Source organism: Gavialis gangeticus, unplaced genomic scaffold (assembly GCF_001723915.1).
Source record: "Gavialis gangeticus isolate Ggan-Ray unplaced genomic scaffold, GavGan_comp1, whole genome shotgun sequence".
Taxonomy (NCBI): Eukaryota; Metazoa; Chordata; order Crocodylia; family Gavialidae; genus Gavialis; species Gavialis gangeticus.
Genome location: NW_017729029.1, coordinates 38,771,804 through 38,796,500, shown reverse-complemented (window position 1 = coordinate 38,796,500; position 24,697 = coordinate 38,771,804). Strand labels below are relative to the sequence as shown.

The 24,697-nt window shown below is 47.1% G+C and overlaps 1 long non-coding RNA gene across 1 annotated transcript; it reads left to right on the top strand.

Moving 5' to 3' along the window:
- Nucleotides 1-4,345: 4,345 nt before the first annotated feature.
- LOC109300674 lies at nucleotides 4,346-24,009 on the top strand. The gene is made up of 3 exons (XR_002098301.1): nucleotides 4,346-4,359; nucleotides 5,801-5,803; nucleotides 23,916-24,009. It is a non-coding gene; the product is annotated as an uncharacterized LOC109300674 (long non-coding RNA).
- Nucleotides 24,010-24,697: the final 688 nt, after the last annotated feature.

The following is a 24,697-nucleotide window of genomic DNA, read 5'->3' as shown; positions in this document are numbered from 1 at the left end:
TGGAAAAATCCATCAAGTAGTCTATGTGCGATAGGCTCGCAGAAGGCAGGATTTCTGAAAAACAGCCAGCATGGCTTCATTACGGACAGGTCTTGTCTTACCAACCTCATCTCCTTTTACGATCAGGTAACCCACCACCTGTATAAGAGAGAGGAGGTTGACATTGTATACCTTGACTTCCTAAAAGCTTTTGATCTGGAATTCCACAATGTTCTCACGAGCAAATTAGAGGATTGTAGGCTTAACTGTGAGACAGTCAGGTGGGTACGACTGGCTGTGGGGTAGGACCGAGAGAGTCCTAATGAGTGTCATCCTGGTGAGAAGTGGCTAGCAGTGTCCCACAGCGGTTGGTGCTTGGTCCAGTACTTTTCAACACCTTAATCAATGATTTGGATGTAGGGGTGAAGAGCTCACTAGCCAAGTTGGTGGACAACACCAAGTTATGGGGAAGCATGATCATGCTTGAAGATAGGCTACAGATACAGGCAGATCTAGACAGGCTAGCAAGTTGGGTGGGTCAGAACCAGATTAAGTTCAACACTGAGAAACATAAAGTGCTCCACATCGGGACAAACAACCCCCAACACACCTACAGGCTTGGCAGCGCCAAACTGACCAGCACCACGAATGAAAGGGACGACTGGCTGTGGTACTGCATCCAGTCTGGGTGCCGCACTTTAACAAGGACATGGACACATGGTAAAGTTTGAGAGGATCCAGAGAAGGGCCACCAGTATGATCAGAGACTTGTGTGGCAAGCCATACTAGGAATGGCTGAAGGACCTGGAACTCTTCAGCCTGGAAAAGAGAAAGCTGAGGGGACTTAGTAGCAGCTTACCACTACATCAGGGAACTACATCAAGGGCTCAGTGAACAACTGTTCACCAGGGCACCCTTGGAGAAAACCAGGAGTAATGGCCACAAACTCCTGGAAGACTGTTTCAGGCTCAACATTAGGAAAAACTTCAGTTACGGTGCCCAGACTGTGGGAATCAGCTCCCTCCTGAGGTGCTGCAATTGCCTATCCTGGAAGTCTTCAAAAGGAGACTAGACAGTCACCTTGCTGAGGTCATCTGACCCCAGTTCTCTTTCCTGCCTGGTGCAAGTCCCTTCCAGCATTACAATCTATGAATCTATTAATAACCAGACTACATTTTCTCTCTCCCATGGGAGAGAAGAGGGGGCAAAGGGGCCAAGAAGCCCCTTTGGCTAACCAGGGTCATCCAAGATAGGTTAAGGGCAAAAAAAGTAGCGTACAAGAAGTGGAAGCAGGGGGTAGGTAGCAGGGAGGAGTACACTTCCTTGGCCCGCACCTGTAGGGAGTCAGTCAGAAAGACCAAGGCAGCTCTAGAACTCAGGCTAGCAGCAGGGATTAAAGACAATAAAAAGTCCTTCTTTAGGTATGTTGGGAGCAAAAAGAGGGTGCAGGGTAGCACAGGACCCCTACAGGGCAGGCAGGGGGGCTGGGCTTAGTGATGGTGTCACTGGTAGGTGTTGTATGGCTTCAGCCCCTTTTTGGTTGGTGCCTTCCTCCCTAGCAACATCAGGGTGAGACAGCACCCTAGGGCCACCTAGATGGTTCTGAGCACTGCCCCTACTCGCCTGCCATAACTTTGATGTTGATAGATGCGGGAGCCAGCTCCCTGCTGGTGGTCCCAGAGAAGTCGTAGCCCTGGATCTTTCTTTGTGGGGCTCCAAACCTCCCCTTTACCCCACCCTTACCACATCCATGGCCTGGGAGAGCTCAGCCCCCTTGTACCTTTCCCTGGGGTGATCTCTTCTCACCTACGAGGCCCGGCCTGAGGGGGGTTAGATTTGTCCAGTCATCAGTCGCTACTGGATTGATCCTTAATCTTCAGGGCAATCCATGGATAAACTAAACGCACCCCAGCCTGGGGTAACAATAACTCAAAAGGTCCTTCACTCCCGGCAAAGGCATTAGGTGTCTACTGAGACCCTTCTGCCTCCCTGGGGTGGGAGAGAGACTCAATGTTGGCCCCTCCACTTACTCTTCCCAGGGACCCGCAGGTTAGGAGCTAATTACTCCTAATTGCCCCTTCCCCACCGAGCTCTGGGCCAGTTGCTGCCTGCTTCTCTTTCTTCACCCGGCTGCCCACCGAGTCTTGGCATCGCTCACTGCCTTCCCCACCAGGATACCTGGCCACTCCTGTGGAGTCTGGTCTTCACCCGCGACTGCGGGAACGACCTTCCTCTCCCTGCCATGCATCTCTGGCCAACTCCAGCTCCTCGAGCTCAGACCTGGGGTTTTCCCTGCCAGGCTGCCCTGTTGGATGCTGGGGCTTCTCGCCCTGTGTCCCACTCTGCCGCTTCTACCCAGCCTGTGGCTCCTTGCTGGTGTCCTGGTGTCCTGCTCCTCCCTGCCGGCGCTCTGCTTCTCTCTGCTCGGTTCCACCGCCCGAGGCTTCTTGCTGGCATCCTGGTCCTGCCCACCATTGTCCTGTTGTTTCCTGCTCAGCTCCAACATCTGCTTCACACTGGCAGCCTCCGTCTCCCCCGCCCAGCAGCTGGGTGTCTCCCCAGCTGCCTTTTGAGCAGCCCGCAGTGCTCACAGGCTCCGCCCCAGGGTTCGCCGATCGATAGGCTCAGGCAGCTGCAGAGCCCCCGAGCCTGCGTCAGCATCTTCTCCCAGCTGCTGCTCATCCCAGCCCCTGCGGTAAGTATCGGGGCTCATCGGGCAGGGTCCCAGGACATGCTGGGAGGGGGGCTTCTGTCTCCCGTCCCACAGACAGATATCAGGGACAAGGCAGAGCTCTTCAATGAGTTTTTTGCCTCTGTCTTCTTAAATTGGAATCTAGACGAACCCTCAATATGTATCGCAGACATCAACAAGGGGAACATCAGCCGACCAACAGTCAGTGCCGACATTGTAAAAGGATACTTGGAGGGACTGGATGTGTTCAAATCACTGGGACTGGAGGGACTCCACCCACAAGGTAATGAAGGAATTAGCGAGTGTCATAGCTGAACCACTAGCAAGGATATGTGAGCACTCATGATGCTCGGGTCAGGTCCCGGAGGATTGGAAGAGGGCCAGTGTCACCCCAATCTTTAAGAAGGGGAGGAAGAAGGATCCAGGGAACTATAGACTGGTCAGCCTTATCTCTATCCCAGGGAAAATCCTAGAAAAAATTATCAAGGAACACATCTGTGGGAGCCCGCTGGCTAATGTGTTGCAGAGGGGTAACCAACATGGGTTTATACCAGGCAGGTCCTGCCTGACTAACCTAGTTTCTTTTTGTGACAAGGTCACCAAATGTTTAGATGCAGGAGTCGAGGTGGATGTTATCTATCTGGACTTCAAGAAGGCCTTTCACATGGTATCCCATACCATCCTTACTAATAAACTGAGGAGATTTGCCTTGGATGATTATACAGTAGAATGGGTAGCAAACTGGCTCAGGGACCACACTCAGAGGGTGGTAGTGGATGGAAAGATGTGTGCAGTGGAGTCCCTCAGGGCTCAGTTCTGGGGCCAGTGCTGTTCAACATCTTCATCAGTGATCTGGAAAAGGGGGTGGACTGTCTAAATTCACAGATGACACAAAAATATGGGGTGAAGCTAACACCCTGGAGAGGAGGAACCAGATCCAGGCTGACCTCGACAGGTTGGGAAAGTAGGCAGAGAGCAACAGGATGCAATTCAATAAGGACAAGTGCAAGGTGCCACATCTAGGGAGAAAAAACTGCCATCATACCTATAGGCTGGGGGGAGACCTTCTCAGCATCACTGAGGCAGAAACAGATCTTGGAGTCACTGTTGACTCCAGGATGAACATGATTCGTCAGTGTGATGAAGCAGTTGGCAGAGCCAATCGCATCTTGTCGTGCATCTGTAGGTGCTTCACAAACAGGTCCAGTGAAGTGATTCTCCCTCTCTACATGTCACTGGTCAGACCGCAGCTGGAGTACTGTGTTCAGTTCTGGATGCCGCAGTTCAAGTAGGATGCAGACAACCTGGAGAGGGTCCAAAGAAGGGCCACTCGCCTGATTAGAGGCCTGCAGGGAAGGCCCTAAGAGGAAAGGCTAAGGGACCTTAACCTCTTCAGCCTCTCCAAGAGAAGGCTGAGAGGAGACCTTGTGGCGGTGTACAAATTCATAAAGGGAGAGCAACAGGAAGTAGGCGATGATCTGCTTACCAGGGCATCCCCTGGAACAACAAGGAACAATGGCCATAGGCTACTGGAGAACAGATTTAGACTGCACATTAGAAAAAAGTTCTTCACGGTCAGGGCCCCCCCCATCTGGAATGGGCTCCCAAGGGAGGTGGTGCTCGCCCCATCCCTGGGAGTCTTCAAGAGGAGACTGGACAGGCACCTGGCTGGGATCACATGATCCCAGGTTTGGTGACCCTTTTCTTGCCTGCCAGGGGCAGGGGGTTGGACTGGATGGCCCACTGAGGTCCCTTCAAGTCTATGAATCTGTGAATCTATATTTGTGTTTAATGATAATTGCAGAAAATATTTTCATAGTTGAGCTACTGGCCTGGTGTACTGGATTTTTAATGAGCACAGTATTGTGAAATTGGTGTTGAATTGGTGGATTGTTGGACTTTGTCGGCAATGACTTCTGTTGAGGACACCAGTGTGGAGGATTTGAGTGTGGCCGTGAAGGTAATCTGAAAACTGGTCTGAGCCTCAAATGTTCTAGACTGATTTTTGGCATTGTCCATTTGTTACCCTTCAGTTTTGGGACTCCGTCAGTTTGAAGGACATTGAGTTTACTTACGTAAATGTTCATAAGTAATGGGTTTCCTGGACAAAGGAGAAAAGAGATCATGCAAGCAGATGAAGAAAGCACATATTTTGGGAGTGTTTGCATGTAACAGGAAGTTGTCACTGGAGGCAAAGCAGTGTGTGGAGCAGATTAAGGCTCTGAAAAAGGACGTGCTCAATGTTAAAAATGTAGAAGTCCAGGATCAGATAAGCACTCTGCAGGGTAACTTCTGGTGAGATCCAAATCAGATGGTTGAATTGGAACAAAAAGTGACTAGTGTGGAATTGGAAATTAGCAATCTGGACAAGGAATGCAATTTCTGGAAAGATAAAGCTGCAGATTTGCAGGCTGTTTTCAGGGTGTTATGGCAGGAATCACTGTCAGGTAGATCGAAGGCTAGCCATGAGAAGTGCAAGTGAACCATTACATTTTTGGAAGCCAAATTAACTGTGGCTAAGAGGGATGGTATCTGCCCTCCAAAAGGTGAAACTGGAAGTGGCATAGACAACAGTAGTGTCAGCAGCGAGTCTGTGGATTCTGACAAGACCCAAGTAGAACCCCTAGAGCAGCTGTTCCCAAACTCTGGCAGATTGCTCAACACCAATTTAAAATGATACAAACTTAGGTGCCACCAGGAAATTTTTGTCATATAAAGTAATTATAATAAATCTGTTAATGCATATCACTGACAGACTGTCTACATACCACTGGTGGTACACATATCACAGATTGGGAATCGCTGGCCTAGAGAGCATTTCAGTACTACTGCTTCTTTGTGCAAGTGGTCTCCTCCCAAGTCAGTAGAAATTGCACCATGAACGCCCATTGTGCCAATTCATGCAAAAAAGAAGATGATTAGACTGAGGATATGGGGGAAAGAACAGCAGTTGGAAACACTTCAAACAACTATCCCCTTTTCATTGTAGCAGTTAAGGGTGATAGGGAAATGTTTAGGACCCTTGAAAAAGGATAGTCAAAGCACAGCTTATTGACATGTTCCTGATAGAAAGAGAGGCACAATATATGTGACGGACTGGGTAGATTTAGTCCAAGAATGTTTAGACAGCAAGTATTTCTCAGCACTCCTGATCCATGTTCATAACCAGACAGTGGGTGACACAGACAAAATCCATGGTGCTTTACTAGATTTATTTTTTCCATGAAAAGCTGGCCATGGGACTATTCCATGAGGAGTGGCAGCAGATTGATGACCACCCTGAGGTGTACAAGGAAAGAAATAAATGATTGTATTGGCAGTGGGGCTCCCATTAAGGGATGCTGCTCACATAAAATTTAACATCAGAAGCTTTCAAGAGCCCTTTGTTAATAGATTTATAGCCCCAATTTGGATGTGTCATGACAGTGGAGCCATAGAATTGGAATTGAGTGAGATGATCTGTTGGGCCCGCAATGGGTATGAAATTTTCCAGCAGGGAATTAGAGAACAACAGAGACATGGCAAGTTTGCCATAATTAATAAGAAGGCTTGGCGTGCTAATGACCAAGAGCCTTTAAAGAGGCAATGCCAGTCAGATCAGAAGTGGCAAAAAGGGTAGTGAGGCCAGTGATGATGGCAAGCCTAAGAGGAAGCGATATCAGCCAAGGCAAAATTTTCAGCATACTCATGACACTAGTGAAGCTGCTAAGAAGTCAAAGCTAAAGGTGCCCTTTGTAAAGGGATAGGCTAGAGAGTTAATGCCATCTGACCCTAAAGCAAGACTAGGAAAGTATAACAGTGATCCGAATGGGAGGAAACCTGGATACCAAGAGGGGTCCAGAGTTTATAGAAAGCACATCTTGGCACTGAAGGATGAGGTGTGGCATGACTTGTTCAGGTATGAAACAAAAGAGGATGTGGACGCAATGACTGTGAAAGCTTGGCCAGACATACACATGAAATTTAAATGACCAAATTAAAATAACAGTGCATCTTGCACAAGAATGCAAGATTGTGCCTGGGACCATGTGAAATAAAGCAATCCCAATTGATTTCATCTCCTGTGCTAGTTGCAAATGTACTTAATATTTTATTATGCTAAATCATTCATAAATAACTGCATATCCCTATATGACTGTATATCTTCCTTGTTGACACATCGTCCCTTGATTAAGGCATATGTCTCAGAACACGCATTCAATTTCTGTCTGGGGTTTTGTAAATGTCTCCATAGACCATCATAAGTGCAGACTATTGTTCCCCACTGTTAAAACAACTACCCAAAACAGTGTCCTGTGATTAATGCCCCAAGGTATCCAGTTCAGTCAATCAAGACCCATTCCATTGATTGAAGTGTAACCTCCAAACTGATCAAAAACTTGCAGAAACAAGTTTCACACCTAGACAATCCAAAACAGGATCAATAGAGTTAGCAATTGTAAAGCGATGGTCCCTTCCTACCTGCTTTGTTTCAGACTTTAAATAGACCAACTATCAAGGAAGAATGCTTAGAAGCTATACAATTGAACAGTATAAGAACAAAACATAGTTACCAGCGAAGTGTGCACTCCAGGAGTGAGAGAAAGAGAAATCATTGCAACATTATAACTTTCACCCAGCTGATCATCACTCCTGGGCCACAATCCATGCCCAGTGAAGACTGTAAAGACTGAAATGGCTTCCTGCTGCATTGGTGAAAGATACTCTTGCAGGTAATATATACTAGGACTTTTGTGATAGCTCATTTACTGAATATTGAGAGGGATTCTTTTTTCTGTCATTTGGTTTCATCGTTCATTTGTAGTACAACTGTAACTCTTCTGCTGAGCACCTGTCAGCAGCAACAAAGGTCAGGTTCAATTTTGGGGTACTAAATATATTTTACCTTGGCTCAAGCCCCCCACCCAGTCTACCTTGGAAACACCAAATTAATTACAAGGGTGTCCAGTAAAACCAACAACCCTTTTCTCACAAGCAACATAAACACAAAATCCAAATTTATTACAAAGAATAAAGAAAAAACAAAAGTAAACACTAACTATAATTTTAAAACACTATAAACTACAAAGCAGAGTCTATAGGTGGCACCCTTTTGGGGAGGCTTTACCCATACTTCTGTACCAAATTCATGGATGACTCCAAATTATGGGGCAAAGTAGACACACTGGAGGGCAGGGAATGGATTAAGGCATATTTGGACAGGCTGGAGAAGTGGGCAGAATAAAATAGGATGCAATTTAACAAGGATAAGTGCAGAGTACTGCACCTGGGGAGAAAGAATCACCAACACATATAGATTGGGATATTACTTTCTAAGCAGCACAGCAGCAGAAAGGGATCTGAGAGACATAATTGACTCAAAGATGAACATAAGTCGACAATATAACAAAGTGATCAATAGAGCTAGCCACACTCAATCACGCATTAACAGGTGCATCACAAACAGGTCTAAGGAAGTGATCCTTCCCCTCTATCCAGCACTGGTCAGGCCGCAGCTGGAGTACTGCATCCAGTTTTGGGTGCTGCACTTCAAGAGGGATGTGAATAACCTTGAGAGGGTCCAAAGGAGGGCCACTCATATGGTTAGGGGCCTGCAGGAAAGGTCCTACAAGGAGAGACTGAGGAACCTAGATCTCTTCAGCCTCCATAAGAAAAGGCTGAGGGGGGATCTGGTGGCCGTCTACTAATTCACTGGAGGGTAGGGAGCAAGGTATAGGAGATACTCTGCTTACCAAGGCACCCCTTGGAGTAACTAGAAACAATGGCCACAAACTGACAGACAGCAGATGTAAACTAGACATTAGGAAGAACTTCTTTACAGTAAGGGTTACCAGATTTTGGAATGGGCTTCCATGGCAGGTCTCCCCTACCTTGGAGGTCTTTAAGAGGAGACTTGACAAAGACCCGGCTGGGCTCATGTGACCCCAGCACTCTTTCCTGCCCAGGGCAGGGGGTCAGACTCGATGCCCTACTGAGGTCCCTTCTGAATCCCTTCCTCCACCAAGGTCCCTTATGAATCTATACCCAGGCAGTCTGTGACTTGGTATTCCCCAAAGGGTAGTTCGGGGGCCTGCTCCCCTATATCTGCCCTTCAGCAATGGGCTGGAGAGGGGGAGCCACACCAGAGAGTCCTATGAACAGCTCCATGGGTCCACTGTGCCACAGGGAGCTGTTAGAGAATGTAGGTCCTTCTGTGTTGCAGAGGGCCCCTCGTTGCTTCCTGCACTTCTGATCTCCACTTCCAAGTAGTGGCTTTGAGGGATTAACTGCAGTTTTCATCAGCATATCGCATCCCAAAATTTCTAGTCCTAATCCCAGCTCTGTTGGGGCAGGAAACTTCAGGAGAACTCAAAGAAAAGCCAGTCAATCAGCAAAAGAGCTTGAACTGCAACAAGCACCAGACACTCTGCTTGGTCAGGACACAGAGCCACAAATGCAATAACATGTGCCAGGCCCAAAACATGCCAGGCCCAGATATACAGCAAATGTGCAGTGGGGCTCAGCAATACAGCTACACTGAGATAAAACAGCTGTAAAACAATAAAAAGAGGACTCAGGCTGGTCCTGCACCAGGGCCTGAACAAACAACAAAAGTGGGGCCAGGCCCATCTTACTTGGGTCTGAACTACACCTAGCACTCAACCACTCCACTTGGTTGAGGCATTAGCTGCAAAAGGGACAAGAGAAGGCCCAGGCCTATTTCGCTGGGCCTGGACTGGATGTCAAAGAGCCAGCCAGGCCTATGCACCACTGAGACCTGGCTAAGCAACAAGAAGTGCCAGGGCTTCACCCTGGCTCAAATCTGCCAGCCAAACATATGGCTGGGGTTCAGCCCCTCATAGGTCGGATGAAATGCAACACCGGTAAAACCGCAAAAAGGGCCCAGGCTTATGGCAGCAGCCTGGACATGTAGTCTCAGCTAAAGCACTCAGCAGAGGTACCAGTGGACTATCAGGGCCCTGTTTCCTGGTCAGTCTGCACTAGCAAATAATACACTCATAGCATCTGTGGCAGGCTAGTAGGGGGTGCTCCTACGCTGAACCAACCACCTCACTGTGCCCGACCAAAAACCACACTCTGAGAGTCTCCCCTGGGGCGCCTACGTCCAGCCAATCCCCTTCCTGGAGCCCACTTGCAAGCCTGGAGTAACAGCTGTCATCACCTGGGCCTGGGTCTTTGTTAGGGCTCTGTGCAGCCTGGGGTACACAGGCCCTGTAGACCTTGGGGGTCACTTAACCTACTGTTAACTTCTATTAGCCTGAAGCATTCACAAGCAGCCTCCAGTACAGAAAGAAAGTAAAAAGGCGAACCCAACTTAACCAGCCTAGCAAAGTGAGCTAACAAGACTGGTCCTCTTAAGCACCCACAGTGAGGCATGCTAAAACAGATTTATTGATCAAAGAGGCATAGGGTAAGGAAGGAACACAAAGCAACAAAATATAGAAAGAAAACCACCTTGAACAAAACTGTAGGCTGGTTAGCCTTCTGATACAATAAAAGCTCTGTTATCCGGCATCCCCTGGGAATGGGGGATGCTGGATAACAAAATATGTCGCTTAATTGAGTGGCCCGAACAGGTGTCCTTGCCTGTTCGGGCTGCCGCTTCTCCTGCCGTGTCCAGGGCATTGCTGCCCCTCTTGTGGCGTTGCCGACCCTCCCATGGGCCCCGCAGGACAGGAAGGCGGGCCCCACCCAGCCTGTTATGTCCCCGAGCTGTGGGGGCTCAGCAGCACAGACTGCTTTGCCCCGGGCCATAGGGGCTCAGAGAAACCGTAAGTGCCACGGTGGGCACTTCTGGTTTCACTCTGCCTTACAAGCTGGCCTGCCGGTTAACAGAGCATGCCAGCTCATAAGGTGCCGGTTACCGGAGATTTTACTGTACACGGCTAGGACATTTAAAACTAAGTTTCTGGCTAAATTTCAGGTAAGTTACTCACATATACATCCAGAGATTTCTGGAGGCCCGTGGTTCTGTGTGTGTTTCCAAGAAGGTGTCTCTCCCTCCCAAGATGAAGGTACCCTTTAAATAACCTGTCTGATCTCATCACCTGGACCCAATCAAAATCAGGCATTTTTTGATCACCCCTGAGGCTGACCAGTCAGTTTGAAAAACGTCAGCCCTCACCTTGAGGAGTGACCACTGCCTTAGGACTGCCCCCCAGGTCAGTGGCAGGAAGTTTAACAAAGGAACCCAGATACAGGAAATTATGCAGCCCAGTTCCCTAGGCAACCACGTGGTTGCCTAAGTGACCAGGTTGACAGACACTTGGCAGAGAAAGAGAAAAACCCAGGGGGGTGAGGGCAACCTGATACAAGGCAAGGGGAATGAGAGGTTTATTTTTCGACAGCATCATCCCACTCAAGGCTACAGGGTCAGTAGCTGCCAGGACCCTGTTTCCTGGTCAGTCTGCACTAAGGACAGTTACAGTCATGGCATTATCCCACTCAAGGCCTCCATGGCCAAAACTTCCAGCAAGGCACACAGCTGGGGTTCAGTGACACAGCTATGCTGAACCCAAAAGAAATTGCAAAAGCAACTAAAACATGCCAGGCTTTCAGCCCTGGCCCGAAGTGCCAGCAAAACCTTGGCTAGTTTGCTGCAGGGATTGATGTTCCTCCCCACCTCCCCCACAATGGCATCATCCCACTCAAAACCCACAAAAACAAAAGGGGAAAAAAGGAGAGAACAGAGGTCGCAAGCCCTGAGAGAGACTTTCGCTCCCTGTACCTGACGCTTTCCTTTCACATAGCTTCAGTTTGCTTCTCCAGTGAAAGGAGGGAGACCCCACCATGGGACTTGGGGCTTTTCTGGCTCCCAATTCAGCTTTTAGACTTCAGCAGCCCCAGGAGGAAGAGTAGAGCCAGCCCAGGTGGCCTGACCCTTAAATAACTTTCTTGACATCACTACAGGGCCCCTGTGAAGAAGCAGCGTTATTTGAACGCTGCTAATTAATTTGCTGCTAATTTGAACGCTGCAGACCAATTAATTCAAAGGTGGTCAGCACTCTTGGCGAAGTGACCAGAGTCATCAAACTGGGTCTACAGGTTCCTTGGAGTGAATCTTAAGACAAAGGGTCTGGACACAATAAGGGGGGATAGGAGGTGGTTCTCTTTAAGTCCTAGAGGATGCAAAATATACAACCATAAAACCAGAACACACTTTACCACAGAGAACCCCAAGTGTGTGTATGTGCTACACAGTTATTAAAGCCTTTCTGTCATTTATCAAATGAGACGTCATGTCAATCCTTAACTGCACTAGGTTAGAATCCCGCTTTTGACTGCAACAGATGGGTTGCCAACCTGTGAATTACTGAGATTGCTTCTTAAACACCATGATAGGAAGGCAGTGGGGGCTAAAAAGCCTAAGCCCAATGAGGAGATGGTGGGGCCACCCCCTACAGCACCCATCTCAGACTCAGACTAGGAGAGCCCAGTGTTTCCCTGGTTCCCCACAAAGCAGAAGTTGGCACCATTAACATATGATGACTGGAGACACCCTACAGTTTTGGTAACTTTCAGAAACCATAGGGAGACACTGAGGCATAGACAGATCATGCTAGTTTATGCTGGTGCCACCTTTTCATTGATTAGCAATGAGAAGGCTCCTTTTTCAAACTGGCCACCCATAATGGTAAAAAGATTAGAAGTCTTTGATGGAAATGAGAATGTGGTTCCATTTTCCCGCCCAAAGCACTTTCGAATTGGAAACAAAACTGGGTGTGAAGAATTTGGCCTCATGGAATTGTTGATCATAGAAATAATTGGCACAGACATAAAAAAATTAAAGGTAATAACTGTTAGAGACTGACACTGAGTCTGGAGATTTGACAGAGGCTGATATTCCAGCCTGTCACAGGTGCACACCCATCAAGTCTTTCTCCCCCAGCTGGGAAGGGATGGTCCATCAAGATAGTCTGGGCTAGAAGCAAGCTGGCATGCAGTTACATTGCAGCAGAAGTGGAAGTGGAAGTCAAGGGACCAGCCCCACCACCTCAAAAACAATATTGATACCCAAGAGAGGCGGAGGACAGTATCCAGAAAACAGTCAATGCCCTTCTTAATCAGAACGTACTTATAGAAACACAGTCCATGTGTAACAGCTTAGTATGGCCCTTCAGGAAGGCAGATGGGGTAACTTTGGTGCTTTACCATCAATTACTGCACTTTAAACAAGGTAACCCCTGTCATTGCACTGGTGGTAGCACAGTATCCTGAAATCATGGTGGCAGTTACTAATGGTACTACATGGTTTACAGTGATCAATCTGCCAAATACAGTCTGGTGATTCCATTGCACAATCATGGTATAAGTTTATCTTTACTTTTTGGAAAGACAATACATGTTCACCCCATTGCTACAGGGGCATCACAATGCCCTTGTGATTGGCCATAAATATATGAATCAGATGTGGGGTGCACTTTATGATGACAATCATACTAATGTTATCTCACACAGCTGATATTTTGATCACAAGCACTATGGAACAAGATTGCCTTCACCAGATGAGATGAGTCCTGGGGATAATCGAGAACACCGGATTCAAAATTAATCTGCAAAAAGTGTAGTCAGTCACCCACTTGGAGCTGGGACCCACTGGACGCAGTCCAGACCGGCAGCACAGAGTTAATACATAAGTTGCCTGCACCCACTGACATGAACACATTAAGATCCTTCCTTGGTCTAATTGTTGTTCTGCATGAGTTTATGAAAAAAATCACAGAAAAGGTAGTACTACTATATGATTTATTCAGAAAAGGCACACCATAGCAATGCAATGATATGCACTTTATAGCAATAAAGGAATTAAAGATTGCCCTCATGAATGCACCAGCACTTGTGTGTCCACAAATCAACAGAACATTTACATTAGAACTGGGCACCATTGCTAAGAGTCTTGGTGCAATTTTATGTTAAGACTTAAGCACAGGAAGGAAGCCAGTTGCTTGAGCTTCCAGAACACTCAGTGCAGTAGAGCAAGAATTCACCCTGTGTGAAAAATCGGTGCTTGCTCTGGTATGGATTTTCCAGCACTGTGTTGCACTTGGAAAGTGGGTATTTAAACCGAATGCCCCAAGAACTGACACAACACCCAGTTGATCAATAGCAGAAAGGCTTTAATAACAAGACCACAAGCAAGCTATAGAACTAAATGACAGAAAAAGACTCCTTCTCAAAATAAAATTAGCTACACTTTACAAAGGCCTAATACATATTTACCAGCAATAGTTTTTTCTCACCAATGCAGGCAGAGGAAGCTGGTCCAATCTTGCAGCCTTCACCAAGCAGGATCCATTGCTGGCTAAGCTGGATGCAATGTAGCAGTGATCTCTCTCTGCTTCTCCTGGAGTGCACGCTTTGCTGGCAAATTTGATTAGTTCTTATACTGTTTAATTGTGTAGCTTCAAAGCATTTTTCCTTGATGGTTGGCCGATTAGAGTCCAAACAACCAGGGAGGAAAAGGGAGACCATCATATTACAACTGTTACATTGCTTGGCTCCTGTTTTGGATTTGTCTAGGTGCGAAGGCTTGTGTTTCTCTGCAGCTGCTGCAATTATAGGTTAATCACAGGTGATGGGTCTTGAGTGGTTAAACAGGATGCTTAGACGGGTTACCGGACCTGTCTTTGTATATTTGTTTATCAATGTGGCAAATTTGCAATAGCTTGTACCAGTGGTGGTCTGTTTACCAAACTCCAGACATACACTGAATGGTTGAGACATTTGTAATACCTTAGACATTGGATGCCTGTTTGGAGAAATACAAGTAGGGTGCATTTGTCACATACAGGGCTTCCTTCTTGTACCTTTTACAGGTTTCTCTTGAGATGCATATTTAGTCTTTTTCTTTAGCTGCTAGGTGAATTGAAATACATATGTAGTTTCCTAGCCTTCACTGGTTCTTAGACACACACGTTAGATCTCTTAACAATTTTCTTGAGAGCTCCTCCCCTCTTGGCTGCTGCCAGAGAACTAACTCTCTAGTCACAGCCCTGGGGTTTATATATGCCCAGGGCCCTGCCGTCTTCCAGTCAGCTGACCGGATGCAAGTGCAGGCTAATTCCCTCATTAGCCTGCTGCCACAGTAACCTGCACCTGTGGGGTTTCTGGCTGGATCCTAGGGTCCTCTCTCTAGGCAGTTTCAGCCCTTAAAAGAGCAGGCACCTTATGCCCTGTGACATAGCCAATTGCCCTTCAAGACTGATGGGCGGGGGGGAGCAGGCAGGGACAGAACCCCGTGCCACCCCCACCTGGGCCTGCTCCCCGCCTCCCTCCTGCTGCTTGGGATCCGGGCCCATTCCTCACTCCCTGCCACAGCAGTGGGGGGAGGGGAGAAGTGGGCCCAGGCCCGATGCAGGAGAGGACTGGGCCTGAGGGTGGGGAGAAGCTGGCCCGCTAAGGTGAGGAGGGGAGCAGTGGGCCCGGGGCAACCCAGCGGTGGCGGGAAGATGGGAGAAGTGTGCTCAGGGCTGAGGTGAGGAGAAGTCCTGCTGCTCCCTTCCCCCCACCACTGCCACATCGGGCAGCGTCGGGTCAGGCTGGGCCTGCTGCTTCCCCCACACCATCACGGTGGGCTGGCTTCTGCCCCCTCTCAGGCTCACTCCTCCTCCCCCCTGCATCAGACCCAGGCCCACTCCTCCCCTCAACCCACCACCACTGCTGCAGCGTGGCCACTCCTCCCCCCACCTATGACAGGCCCGCCGCTCCCCCCACCACTGCCACATTGGCCCTGCAGGCAGCGATAACAGGAGGGGGGAGGGGTGGGCCAAGGCCAGTGCTGGTGGCTTGCCCCCCACAGTGTCCTGATCCCACTCCCCTGCCCCACGCCTCCAGCGCTACCTCCAAGGAGCATGGGAGGGCAGGGGGGCAAGGCTAGTGCTGCTGGCCTCACTGCCCCCACCCCACTCCGTCCCCTGTGTCCCCACCATCACGACGGCACTTCACCACACCACCACCTCCTGTCCAAATGCTTATTCGCACTCTGATTGGCTGTTTGGCAGCCAATCAGAGTGCAAATAAAGTGTTATGGACAGATAGACAGATTAAGGCTTTTACAATATTATAATTGCTTGATTGTTTGTATTGCTTCTTTTCTGTTATCGCTGTATATCAATAAATTTGCCTATTATCAAATGGAAAGGTCATAGTCGGTCTGAGGGTAGGTCCACCCCCTCTCTTCCACCCCCCAGAACAAGGTCTATGGGTCCATTCCTAAACCCAGAGCCAACAGTGATGGGTGCTTTAATTAGAGTGGCTCTCAGAGCCCCTCCCCCCACACTCCCCGAGCACATGTATAAACACCCTTGGTTTTGTCACTCACACTGCTGGGCAGCTCGTACTCACTACATGGCAGAACTGTCCCCTCTCTGGCCAGACTAGACCCTGCATCGTCCAGGATGGAGTTCTCTTGTACTGTTCTCTCCAGCCACTGGCACTGGGAACTGTCAAGGATGGGATACAGGTTATGCTAGACTGTATAGTGAAGGGGCTGCTATGGGTAGGGGATGAGCCCGGCTGGGTGGGGAGGGTGGGACAGACAGTGAGCTCATAGAGATGCATCAGTAGGATATCAGGCATTGGGCCACAGAGACAGTGACTTCATAGAGGGCTGGCATCAGCCTGCAGGACAAGTTCCAGAACCCCAGGCCAGAGGCTCAGACCTGAACAGACCTTCATGGTGCCAGGTTTCTCTGACTGAAGCTGATACAGGTGATGGAGAATCTGATTCCTATTTCTGGTCCCAGGGCCACCTCTCTTATCTGTCCACCCCCCAAAACTCTTGGGTTTGGGCCAAGTGGTGCAGTTGGGGCCCCTCTCTTTGCCTGGCCCCCAACCCTTCCTCATGATTAATGAGTTCAGAGTTGTGGCCCTTCTCAGTCACACTCTGTAATTCATGCCCAGGTCACAGGGCCCTAGCATGCAACAACATGGTAGTAACTTTGGTGTAAAAGCCAGTTGGGAGCTCTGCCAAATCTCAGCGAGTTCAGGCCCCCTGGAATATTTGGGCTTGAGACAAAATACCCAGTTTTGCCCTCTTGATAGGCAGGGAGCTTTGTTCCCCATATTCCCCTGCAGCTCTATCTGTCTCTCCAGCTGTCTGTCACTCTGACTCGGGTGCTGCTGCACTGAAAACAAGGGGGTTGCTCCAAGTCTCAGCCACTGGGGATCAAGCACAGACTGCTGGAGACAAGAGCTGTGCAAAATTTTGCCGGGTGTTTCATTTTGACTCTGTTTCAACTCATTTCAAACTCAAAACAGAGAAATTGAAATGAAATGAAAGGCTTCGAAACAGCCTCGAAATGAAATGAGGGCAGTTGAAATGGTTTGAAAGTTTCTAAACATTTCAAGTTTCAAATCTGGGCTTGCTTGCAGCTACAGAGAAACTAAGGAGAGGGAGGGAGAGGATGGGGGAAGGACTGCTCTGATAATGACTGTGTGGCTGGCCAGTGACTGTGATCTTTCCCTAAGGTCCCTTCCAATTCCAGTGCTCTGGGGAAGGGACCAAAAAACAGCATTAAAAGCATTGTTTGAACTGAGCTGTCTCTCTGTGCCTTCACACTTACAAGTGACACAAGTTTTGCTCTGAACAATTTGAGGTGCAGTTTCCCAGAAACCTCTGCACCTATCTCCTTGAAATTTCATAGCCTCAGAAGGGGCTACCATCCCTGCAATCTTCATCCTAATCAGGCAAGAAATGACAAAGTTATAGGCAGTTTCATGCTTTCCCATTATAGCCTATAGGCAAAATGTGAAACAGCATTGAAACAGTGGAACAGTTTCAATGAAACTAAACAGAACAGTGCTTTCAAAACAAAATGAAACTCAAAACAAATGGTGAAAGAGAAGTTGAAACGAAAAAGTGCTGTTTCACACAGCCCTATTGGAGACCCAACAAGAGCTCCCCCCACCACTCCTCTGACTTCCACAGTGGCCTTTCCTCCCTCCTCTATTTCTCCCTTCCCTCCTTCTGCCATTTCCCTATTCCTACATCTGTTTCTGTGGAGCAGCTGAGCTGTGCCTGAAGTGATCTGGAGGGAGGCAGCAAAGGAGGGAGGGCTCAAGTGGGTGGCAGAGACTCAGGGTCAAGAAGGAGAAGGGTGGGGCAGGAGGAGCAGGGGTTTGAGGATGTCAAGCATGGGACTAGGGACTCTTTGTCTCTGTGCCTGACGAAGGCAGTGCAAGTGAGAAGCAAAGGGGGGACTATTGGGGGTGTCTTTTATTGGACCAGGTGTAAAATTTGGGAGTAATGTTAGACAAGGGCACAGAAGAAGGGCACCTGGTGCCCAGAAACTTCTCTAACTAAGCAAAAAGACTGTGAGTGGGAGAAAAATAGGACAAAATAAATAGAAATTGAAGTGGGAAATTCTTTCCCACCTATATGGTTAGTCTAAGAAAAAATGTCCCTAAAATCACCTTCATCTTTGCATATTTCTCAGGGCATCAGGGCTACAACAATACTCCAACCCTACTAGGAGGAAAGATATGGCTTTTATTCAAATGAGACAGACATAGCCAATCATGGGACAGAGCATTTGAGGCTAGGAAGCAATGGCCAGATGGTTGCTTAGCACAAGGTGATTGTAATCCAATTACATTCCATACTGCCAAAGTGAGGAGAGATTAAACCTGTAATTATATGGCCATGACATCACCAGTGTTTCTAATAATCTAATTCCACCAAGTTGAAGATAATGAGGACTACAACTGATAGGAGGAAAACATTACAAAAAATACAAATTGAAGTGGAGAATCCCAGGGGGAATTCATCTGGCCAGAGAGCCATGACTCCACATTCAAGAAAGAAAAATCTTTGTCTATAAGCCCCTCTGCATTCAGCAAGAAAGGGAAGGCAGCAAATAAGGATCAAGCAGCAGTACACGGCAAGGAGAAAAGGGAGCAATAAATGACACTTGGTAGAAATTAGGAGGATAAAGGGCAGAATATGGGCAAGAAAAAAGGAAGGGTGCAACATGAGGGATAACTCCATGACTAGTAGGGCTAAGGGCAATTGGTAAGGATGCTGGGAACAAAGGAGACCTCCTTGGTTTAGAATATAATCAAGTTCATCTCTTCCTGTAATCCTGACTACAGCTCCTCTGCTGAACCAACAGACAATCCCCTACCCATGCACAGTGGCGCGTGAAGTTGGTAATGCTGTGCTTTCAATACTGTGCACTGCTCTGTCCTATGAAATATCACATTCTAGGTGGCTCCAAATTAGGCATCCAAAAGTAGTAGATACCGCTGACCCTAATTTCTCTGTGCTAACGTTCCCCATCTGTAAAGGGTAGGAATTCCACTTTGGCACAACTCCCCAGGAAAGCCCAAAGAAAGGGTATCATGTTCTCTTTGAAGCAGAGTTTGAATCCTATACAGTGAGTGGGTGCATCTACATGTGCACCAGACTGTACAGTTGTTATTGTGCAGTCATTTAGAACTTGCTAAAGCAAGTAACCAACATTTACTGCACAGTCCTAATGCCACACGAGTCATTTCTGATGCTGCTGCACAGTAGCAAACAAGCCCACCAACAGTACTGTTGGCTCTGGATTTAGGACCCAGAGACCTTGTTCGGGGTGGGAAGGGAGAGGGTGGGACACACCATAAGACCAATCATGACCTTTCCATTAGCAAGCTATGGCAACATAGTCTCATTTAGGCCCACCCAGTAAAGCCTAAGCCACACACTGGAGGCATCACAACCAAAGTCTGCACCTTGGGAGGCACCAGCAGGGGCTGGGCCGTAGCAGCTGTGGCAGCTGTTCTGGCAGTGGTGGCTATTGTGTCAGAGCCTATGCACACACAGGGACCAAACACTAAGAACCACAAGCAACATTCATCCTGGCCTTGCCCTGTTTGGGGCCCTCAGTTTTACAAACTTACTACTACTGTAACATCCGTGTGTATGTAACTTCCCAGGTTTTTAAAACAGCACCTGGGAAAAACAAATTAATTCATGTGGCACCAAATTGGAATCCAGCTAGATTGTCAGCAGGGTTTGACCTTTAAATACACTGGACTGGGTTCTGCCATCTGAGTTGACTCAAGAAGTAACAGCAATAATGGGTTGTCCATCTCTCTGTCCACCAGTATAGAGAGAGAGAGGGAGAGAGAGAGGGGGAAAGGGAGATGCACTTTATGAGTAAGGCTCTCAGAAATTTGCTGACAGCACAAGAGTGGAGAGGCTTGTGGATATTCAGGACTATCCCAGGATCTGGACAGGAGTGCACTCTAGTGACCCCAGGGTCCTGTCCCCATTCTCTCTCCCCAGCAATCCTGACCTCTGCTTTTGGGTCCCCTCCAACTTGGCCTTGTCCCAGTTTCATTTTTCCTCATTCTTGGCTCCTTGCCAAGCATCCAAGCACTCATTTGGATATCTAACATCCCACTGCAAGGCCTTACTATAAAATGTGTGGAGAAGATGACTTAGAACATCTTCTAGAAAAGAGAAATATGGAGCCTGGTCCCCTTCCTCGCTCATAAGGTAAAGGTGCATCCTTCCACTCTCATTGTGCCCTACAAAAGACAGGACATGGCCTGTGTTAGTTCATCAGCAATATGCTCCACTGAAACAGTTTGCAAACTTCCAAGCTGTAGCTCACAAATAGTATTAGCAATTTCTTGGAATCTGTTAAAAAATGCTATAGCATTAGCAAAAACAAGCCCAAGTAAAGGAGGGGGTGGAGCAGAAACTGATCGCAACAAAAGTGATATTAACCAACCATTTATGTTTCTCAGATTTAGCCAAGGTTTACACGGACTACGAAAAACTCAAAAGCCTCTTAGAAGAAAAACATCAGATGGATGGACAGAGAAAGAGACAGAGCAAAAAGCAATAGCATGCTTCATAAAGCAATGAAGGCTAGAAGCAAAGCCATAGTACAATTTAGGCAGACAAGGTCGTTTGAGTAGATGTGATCTCTTTTATTAGACCAACTCAGTGACTTAGTTGGTCTTTTCATCACACAGAATGATATTTCCCAAAGAGGAAGTACCGCATAAGGCAGTGCAGGGAGCTCGCAGCAAGCCCCTGCCAACATATACAACTGAGCCTCAGCCCTTGCAGTCACCGGCTAGTATTTATGCTGATGCTTTTTTGAACGAAATACGTAATGAACTAATGAGCAAATTGGTCCCTTCACAGAACCTACATGCTCAAGACAGCGCAATCCTGGAAGTGATCCTTCACATGTCAGCATAGATGTAGTTGACTGAGTGCTAAATAAGCTTTTCATATGTCAGGCCACAGACCAGCAGCCTTCTAAAGATCAGGGTCTCTCCCCTGACATAGACATATTGACAGCCAAAATTATTCACTCCAATTTATCTGACCTTCTGCAAGAAAGTGCTTTGTTCCAAAGTCTCAGTTTATGCAGACGTGAAAAGCAACAGGAGTGTGTCAGCAGAGAGCTTAGGTGTTTTAATAGGGAGAGAAATTACTGATTACCAACAGGAAGAACCCTTAGCAAAAGCACCTGCTTCAGCTCTGTATAAACCTCTAGAACCCGGGGACATTGATGAGAAGCTTTTAGTAGATGCTACCAAAACCAATGCCCAAAGCTAAAGTCCCACACCATCTACTCTGGGGTATGCCACAGATTTTTGGAAGATATAATCACCAGGCTTTTATCTAACATTCTCCCTGCCACTGCCAGCACATCTTCCTCTACAGAAAAGAAAACAGAACTTGCAGAATTTGACTTGACTCACATGAAGGGAATCAGTAAAGTTATGGCAACAAGCTCTAAAAATGAGAACTCTTCTAGCCAGCATATTGAACATCCACATTCCAGGGAAGATAATATGTTTCAAACTGCTGATTTGGTCTATAACAAGCTTTTGACACAGTTTCACTCTAAATTCAGCATGCAGAATTGTTTAAGATGTGGGTGCATGGTTATTTCTGAAGCTCTTTGTAACTTGGTCTTGTAAGAGTTTTCTGGGAATCCATTGCAGAACTCTCTTTCTAGAGGATTACCACTTCACCACTGTGCTGAAGCTGACAATGTTGTTGAAAATACACTAAGAGATTTTACTAATGCCCTTGGATAATGCAAGCAGTTTATCATCAGATCTTAGTAAAATATAAAAAAAACTAGCAGCAAATCTTATGTCAACATTTTCTTCCCTCTTTCCCATTGTGGATTTGGATGTAGAAAAGATGTTGTTACTGAAAGATGCAACTAGAAAAATACTATATGCTTTGCAAGTACTCCTGTCAAAACATCAGATGAACACGAAGGAACATATCAGTGAAAGAGATTTTTTACACACTGAAGACAGCCATGCTATGAAAGACCTGTTCCATTCAGCTTGCACAAGCACTGCAGAACATTCTGATTGTGACATTTTTGTTTACAGAGACCTAAAAAATAGGAAAGATGTTTTAGCTCACAGGATAGCAGCTTCAATAGCAAAAGAAGTTGCCAAAACCTGAATTTCAAACCAGTTCCGAGGAAGAGACATTGCCTACTTCATCTTCAACAACAGAAAGTGTTAGGATTGTTGAAAAACTCCCTACTCATATTGGCATGATGATGAAGATTCCAAAACCACCTTTAAACCCATGTGTCCCTGTGGTACCTGTGACATTTGTGGAAGAAATATTAAGTAGATTCCTGTTAGAAGTCTTAAGTTCAACTGATGGCAGAAGCCCAAAATACAGAAGACATTTATCAAGAAGCCAAAGTGAATGAAATGGCTGAGAACCTTAAACAGGACGTGGAGCAAAGCCTATCCAAACATAAAATCAGCTTTGTAGTAGCTACAGATGAAGAACATCATCTACATCCAGCACACAAAGAAGCAGCTCATTGAGTTGTTCTTTCTATTTTAAGGAATCTTTTACAAAAATCTGGATCTGAGCAAGACCTTTATGATGATATAACGAGTGTCAATGCACTTTTTCCTCAAGAAATGCCTACTGTAATAATCAGGGAACTCTCCGATTGCCCCCTTTTACAGGCTGTAAGTGAGTCCACCAACAGCGAGCCAAAGTGCGTTGAACCCAGACAGAATTGCTGACAAAGTTCTTTTCCAAGCGTCTGTTAGGGCAGAGCCTAAGACAGGGCATACTGAAGAGGCAATCCCAGGTTCAAGTGCAAACAAGACCCCAACAGAAACAGAGGAGCTGCCTGTGAAAATAATCCCTCATGTTAGAATCAAACATGTACCCATTGCTCCAGACTTGGTGTCTCATTTACAAGTCATGTCCAAAAAAACAGAACGTCTTGAGGAACTGCAAGAAGCATTTGTTGCTCAAACAGGGGATGGCCTAAGAGACCCAAGAGCATTGCTGGCTGAGAAGTGTCTTGAAAGTGAAAGTTTGAGATCTGAGGCACAGAGAAAAGAAGACACTCATTTCTCTCTGAGTAGCATGGGACAACCAATTGTAAGATCAGAGGAGGTAAAGGGAAAGAATAAGACAAGGGCAATCCTGTTTTGTGAATGCCATTTTGCTTCTAACTGGATTTTTTGTTAAGAAGTTCATGTGACATTGAAAGCTCATCTACTACGAATGCTGAATACTCTTCTGAAGGTGGTGGGCTCTAGGACTAACTCAGAATCCCAGCTAGCAAGGGTCCTGGGTTAGTGGTCAGTAAATTTACTAATCTTGAATCTACTCTTCTTCCAAGAAATCTGTCTGGGGATAAGAAAAGGGCTGGGATCCCTTGGGTTAAGCATATGGACAAGACAGCTACAGCTCTCTGCTTTGCTTTGCTTTGCTTTGCTTTGCTTTGCTTACTGATGGCAGGGACTGGTTCAAAGGCAGCTGCTCTTCAAGCTAAAAGGGCCATTTGATCACTAGGAAGAAAAGACCACATGTGGCAATATGAAGCGCTTTGCCTCCTCTGAAAGGCTTGGGTAAAAACTAGAGACTGACAAATATGGGGGCTGTGGTGTGGGTGTCCACAATGATAAGGAGGTTTCAGGAGCCTTGTTCTCCTCTTTCAAAGTAAAGCACCGAAGGTGTGCAAGAAATTATTTTGCTAAACCCAATTTCTGAGCTGTGAATGGCTTGAACAATAGTTCCAAGATCCTGCTGCTGAGTTGTGCCCAAAATAATGATATCAGACATGGAGTGTAAACCAGGCAATGAGTGCAGGTAACCCAGATGTGAAAATAGTGACAGGTAATCCAGACCCAGTTTATTTAGCAGCCCATGGGATTGAGTAGTTTCATAGATTTCATAGACATTAGGGCTGGAAGGGACCTCACAAGATCATCTGGTCCAGCTCTATAGGATAATCATCCAAACATATCTTGAATGTGTCCAGAGTAGGTGCTTGCACCACTTGTGGGGGGAGTCTATTCCAGACTCTGGAGACTTGGACAGTAAAGAAGTTCTTCCTTATGTCCAGTCTAAAACTGTCTTCTAGCAGTTGGTGACCACTGGACCTTGTTTTCCCTAGGGGAGCCCTAGTGAACAGATGTTCTCCCAGGTCCTTATGCACACCCCTGATATACTTATAGGCTGCCATTAAGTCCCCCCTGAGCCTGTGATTTTCCAAGCTGAAGAGTCCTGTGCCTCTCAGCCTCTCCTCATAAGGCCTGCTGTCTTGACTTCTTATCATGTGCGTGGCTCTCCTCTGGACTCTCTTGAGCTTCTCCATGTCCTTTTAAAGCATGGAGCCCAGAGTTGGATGCAGTACTCCAGCTGCAGCCTCACCAAGGCTGAATCAAGTGAGTGACATCTTGGGTCCTGTTTGAGATCATTGATACATGCAAACCAGAGTTTTATTTGCTTTGCCGGCTGCAGCATTGCATTGGTGGCTCATGGTCATCTTGTGGTCAGTCGTGACCCCCAAGTCTCTTTCAGACGTAATGCTAGTGAGTGAAGCGCTGCCAAGCCTATAGGTATGATGTGGGTTTTTCCTCCCAAGGTGGAGCACCTTGCATTTCTCTATGGTGAAGGTCATCAGGTTTGTATCTGCCCATCTGTGTCTTCTCCAGACTCAGTCACCCCAGCTCTTCCATCTGTCCTCGCTCCTGCCTCCCAGACCCTCAATTGTGTTTGCTGCCCTG